This window comes from Podarcis gaigeae (assembly GCF_964106915.1).
Source record: "Podarcis gaigeae genome assembly, chromosome: 17".
NCBI classification, from domain to species: Eukaryota; Metazoa; Chordata; class Lepidosauria; order Squamata; family Lacertidae; genus Podarcis; species Podarcis gaigeae.
In genome coordinates, this window is record NC_139694.1 from 42,005,452 (window position 1) to 42,011,451 (window position 6,000).

A 6,000-nucleotide genomic window follows, 5' to 3' on the forward strand; every position below is an offset into this window, starting at 1 on the left:
TCTGCCACTGTCGCTGGTGTCTCCGCTGCCTCAGCATCTACCGCCTGTGCCTCTGCCGCTGGTGCTTCCACAACCAGAGCCTGTATCGCCTGCGCCTCAGCCGCTGCCACAGGTGCCTCCACCGCCTGTGCCTCCACCACGTGTGCCTCTGTTGCTGGCGCTAGTGCCACCGCATTCTGAGCCTGTACCGCCTGGGCCTCTTCCAGTAACACTGGTGCCTCCGCCACCTCACCCATTGAGCCTGAGCCTCTGCCGGTGACAGACCCTGGGCCTCTGCTGCCGCTGCTGGTGTCTCCACTGCCAGAGCATCTACTGCCTTGGCCTCTGCCGAAGCCGCTGGTGCTTCTGCTGCCTCAGCCTCTTCTGCCTGCACCTCTGCTGCTGCCACTGCTGCCTTAGCCCCCTCAGCCACTCCCGCCTGAGCCTCTACCACCTGTGCCGCTGCCGCTGGTGGCTCCGCCGCCTGAGCCTCTACCGGCTGGGCATCTGCGGCTGCACCTGGTGCCTTCGCAGCCCGAGCCTCTACCACCTATGCCTCTGCCGCTGGTGCCTCCGCAGCCAGAGCCTCTACCACCTCTGCCTTTGCCGCTGCTGCTGGTGCCTCCGCAGCCTGAGCCTCTACCACCTGGGCCTCTGCTGCTGCCGCTGGTTCTCAGCTGCCTGAGCCTCTACTGCCTGGCCTCTGCCGCTGCCGCTGCCGCTGCTGCTGGTGCCTCTGCCGCCTGAGCTTCTACCGCTTGGGCGTCTGCCAGTGCCACTGGTGCCTCTGCCGCAAGAGCCTCTACCGCCTCAGCCTCTGCTGCTGATGCCTCTGCTGCCAGAGCCTCTACCGCCTGGGCTTCTGCCTCTGCCGCTGGTGCCTCCACTGCCGTTGCCTCTACCGCCTTGTCCGCTGCCTCTGGTGCCCCTACCACCTGGGCTGCTGCTGCTGGGGCCTCTACCGCCAGAGCCTCTACTGCCTGGGGTCTGCCATTGCCGCTGGTGCCTCCGTCGCCTGAATCTCTACCACCTGTGCGTCTGCCGCTGGTTCCTGCTGCTGCCGCTTTCGCTTGTGCCTCCAATTCCTGAGCCTCCACCATCTGGGCCTCTGCTGCTGGTCCCTCCTCCGCCAGATCCTTTACCGCCTGGGCCTCTGCTGCTGGTGCCTCGGCAGCCTAAGCGTATACCGCCTCGGCCTCTGACACTGCCGCTGGTACCTCCATCGTCAGAGCCTGTACCACCTGGGCTTCTGCCACTGCCGCTGCTGCCTCCGCCGCCAGAGCCACTACTGTCTGGGCCGTTGCTGCTGCCGCTGGTACCTCCATCGTCAGAGCCTCTGCTGCCTGGGCCTCTGCTGCTGCCGCTGGTGCTTCCACCGCCTCATCATCTACTGCCTAAATCTCTGCCTCTGCCGCTGCTGCCTCCACCGCCAGAGCCACTACTGCCTGGGCCACCGCTGCTGCCGCTGGTGCCTCCATCGTCAGAGCCTCTGCTGCATGGGCCTCTGCTGCAGCTGCTGGTGCCTCCACCGCCAGAGCCTTTACCGCCTGGGTCTCTGTAGCTGCCGTTGGTGTCTCCATCCCCAGAGCCACTACTGCCTGGGCCGCTGCTGCTGCCACTGCTGCCTCCATCGCCAGAGCTTTTGCTGCCTAGGTCTCTGCTGCTGCTACTGGTCCCTGTGCTGCCATAACCTCTACTGTGTGGGCCTCTGCTGTTGATGCCTCTGCAGCCAGACCCTCTATCGCCTGAGCCTACATCGCTCCCTCTGTTACGTCTGTCATCTGAGCCTCTACCGCATTGCCCTCTGCCTCTGGTGCCTCTGCTGCGTTAGACTCTACCGCCTGGGCCTCTGCCGCTGCCACTGGTTCCTCCACCGCCAGCCCTCTACAACCTGGGCCTCTGCCGCTGGCGAATGTGCCTCTGCCGCCAGAACCTCTACCGCCTGGGCCTCTGCCTTTGCAGCTGGTGCCTCCACCACCAGAGCCTCTACCACCTGGGCCTCTGCCGCTGCCGCTGGTGCCTCTGCCACCTGAGCCTCTTCCGCCTGGGCCTCTGCCGCTGGTTTTTCCGCCATCTGAGCCTCTACCGCCTGGGCCTCTGCCACTGCCGCTGGTGCCTTCGCCGCCTTAGCCTCTTCTGCCTAGGTCAATGCCTAGGTCGATGCTGCTGCCACTGGTACCTCCGCCGCCAGAGCCTCTACCGCGTGGGCCTCTGCCATTGATGCCTCTGCAGCCTGAGCCTCTTCCGCCTGAGCCTCCATTGCTGCCGCTGGTACATCCGCCGTCTGAGCCTCTGCCCTCTGCCGCCGGTGCCTCTGCCGCGTTAGACTCTACCGTCTGGGCCTCTGCCGCTGCCGCTGGTACCTCTGCCATCTGAGCCTCTATCACCTGAGCCTCTACCGCCTGGACCTCTGCCGCTGCCGCTGGTGCCTCTGCCACCTGAGCCTCTACCGCCTGGGCCTCTGCCGCTGGAGAAGGTGCCTCCACCGCCAGAACCTCTACCACCTGGGCCTCTGCCGCTGGTGCCACCGCAGCCCGAGCATCTACCGCCTGTGCCTATGCCAGTGCCTCCGCCACCAGAGCCTCTACCACCTGGGCCTCTGCCACTGGTGCCTCTGCCACCTGAGACTCTTCCGCCTGTGCCGCTGCTACTTCCGCCGCCTTAGCCTCTACCACCAGGGCCGCTGCCGCGGCCGCTGGTGCCTTCGCCACCTCAGTCTCTACCGCCTGGGCCGCTGCTGCTGGTGCCTCTGCTGCCTGAACTTCTACCACCTTCGCCTCTGCCGCTGCTGTTGAATCGTCTCTTTAATTTGAAGGTTCCACAAGATGTATATTTCTTTAAGGGCCAGAGCAAATAAGCCGACCTAGCTTCACAGCTGTGAAGCAGTATAGTAGGTGCTGTTAAGTTTTGTTAATTAAGGTGTGTCAGCAATAGGGTACAGTGTATATAGAGCAGCACCTAGCTCTCTCAGTTCCCTGGTGGTTGGGTCGATGGATGGCTCATGCTTATTGATATATTTATAATGTAAAAGGAGTTTTTTGTTTTTGTTCTTAAAACCTAGATAAAGTTATTTTGCGCAAGAGGCTCTACCGACTGGGCCTCTGCCGCTATCGCATTGCTGCTGCCGCTGCCAATCATGCCTCAAACGCCGGTGCGTCCACCACCTGGGCCTCTACCGCATGGGCCTCCGCCATCAGAGCCTCTGCTGCTGCCAGAGCCTCTACCGCCTGGGCCTCTTCCGCTCCTCCATCAGAGTCTATACCGCCTGGGCCTCTGCTGCTGCCGCTGGTGTTTCCGCTGCCAGCCCCTCTACCGCCTAGGCCTCTGCCGCTGCCATTGGTGCCTCCAGTGCCATTGACTCTACCGCCTTGGCTGTTGCTGCAGCTGCTGGTGCCTCTACCACCTGGGCCTCTGCCACTGCCCCTGGTGCCTCCACTGCCAGAGCCTCTGCTGCCTGGGTGTTTGTCGCTGCCATTGGTGCCTTCGCCGCCAGAGCCTCTACCGCCTGGGCCTCTTCCGCTGTCGTTGGTGCCTCTGCCACCAGAGCCTCTTCCGCGCGAGCTTCTGTGGCAGCTACTGGTGCCTCCACAGCCAGAGCCTCTTCCGCCTGGGCCTCTGCGGCTGCCACTGGTGCCTCCATCGCCAGAACCTCTACCGCCTGGGCCTCTGCCACTGCCACTGGTGCTTCCGCCGCCTCAACTTCCATCTCCTGTGCTGCTGCCGCTGGTGCCTGGGTCACCAGAGCCTCTACCTACTAGGCCTCTGTCTCTGCCGCTGTTGCCTCCGCAGCCTGAATGTCTACCACCTGCTCCTCTGCCGCCTCCGACGCTGCCGCTGCCGCTGGTGAGTGTGAATGTGCTTTAACACAAAAAATAACTGAAGTGAATTGATATAAGCCCAATCCAAGCTTATTATTCTTTTTATGTAGATGAAAAACAACCTGTTTTGCTTTGTTTAGAATGTTTAGAATGATTTCACTGAGATGTTCTGGTGCACAGAAAAAACACAAAACTAAGAACCATCAAAGCTCATTTTTCTTTCTATGGAGTTGGAACCCAAAACACCTGTTTGGCTTTGGGCTGATAACACCTGTGGGATTCACTTGGTTCTTTAGGTGAGCATGCATATTCACCCAAAAATCGCAAAGCGAAGTGAATCCCAAAGAAAGTAAAACTCGTTTTTGCCTCTGCAGAGAAAGAAGAGGAATGTTTATTGGCTTTTCACGGTTCTCTAGATAGTGTGCAAAGCATACCCAAAAATCGCAAAGCGGTGAAAGAATCTCGAACAAAGCGAAAGGGATTTTTTTTGTTTCAAACACGAATCTTGATTTCACCGTACATTACGCATATTCAACAAAAACGAAAGCGAAGCGAAAGACCCAAACAAAGCAAAACTGGGATTTCCAGTTCCATATGCATACAAAGAGGAATGCCTTGATTGGATGTATTTCGCTTGATTACGTAGTGTGAACCATAAAATCGCAAAGAATGGGAAACTCGTTTTCCCCTTCATCTGCAGAGAAAGATGACGAATAAGCTTATTTGGATTACAGTTCCTTATTTGGTTTTTTGGTGAACACCTAGATAAAGGTTCATTCCCTTGGTTCCTCAGGTGTGCAAGCACATTCACCCAAAAAACCGAAATCGACGTGAAAGATGCCCAAAGCAAGCATAGAAGAGGAAGAAGAGGAAGAAGCCTTGAATGTTTTCCGCTTGATTATTGTGCACCATAAAATCGCAAAGCGAAGTGAAAGCATCTCAAAGAATGGAAAACTCGTTGTTTTCTCCATCTGCAGAGAAAGATGACGGATGAGCTTATTTGATTTCGCATAGTTCTTTAGGTGTGCAAGCATATTCACCCAAAAAACACGTACAAGCTTATATGTTGATTTCACTTGGTTCTCTAGATAGTGTGCAAGCATATTAATCGCAATGTGGAGTGACTCCAAAGCAAAAGGGATTTTTTGCATTCAAAGAAGACAAGCTAGATTTGGGTTGATTTCACTTGGTTCTTTAGGTGTGCATGCATACAAAGCAGAGGAATAAGCCTTTTGAATGTCTTTCGCATGATTATTTAGGTGTTCACCAAAAAACCGCAAAGCGAAGTGAAAGCCTCTGAAAGGATGGAGAACTCGTTGTTTTCCCCTCCATCTGCAGATAAAGGACGAATGGGCTTATTTGATTTCGCACACTTTAGGTGTGCAAGGATATTCACCCAAAAAACATGTATATGGGTTTTCACTTGGTTCTCTAGATAGTGTGCAAGCATATTAACCCAAAAATCGCGGTGTGAAATGAAAGACTCTCCAACAAAGCAAAAGGGATTTTTTGGTTTCAAAGACGAATAAGCTAAATTTGGGTTGATTTCACTTCGTACAGTAGGTGTTCAAGCATATTCAACCAAATAACCGAAAGAGAGGTGAGAGGCCCAAACAAAGCAAAATAGGGATTTATTGTTCCATATGCATACAAAGAAGAGGAATGTCTTGATTGGGTATCTTTCGCTTGATTATTTAAAATGTGCATCAAAAACCTCAAAGCGAAGTGAATATCTCAAAGAATGGAAAGCTCGTTCCTGAATCCATCTGCAGAAAAGGAAGACGAGTAAGCGTATTTAGGTTGAATTCACTTGGTTCTATACACGTGCAAGCAGATTCACCCAAAAATCGCAATGTGACTCTCCAACAAAGCAAAAGGGATTTTTTTGGTTTCAAAGAGGACGAATGCTTGATTTTGGTTGATTTCTTTTTTAAAAAATAATTTTTATTAAGCTTTTTACATTACAAAAAATGAAAAGAAAAAAAAAGAAAAAATATCAACTAATTTTTTAAAAAAACAATTTATCTTTCCATCACATTATTTCTCGTTTCTCGGACCTCCTCATACTACCCTTTTTTGTATTCCAAATCAAATTATTCAACAATTTCTTTCCCTCTTTTTGCTACCCAAATCTTATTCTTAAATTATTACAATCTTGAATTTTTACTTATATAAACCCATTTTTTCATATTCTTTTAACCCG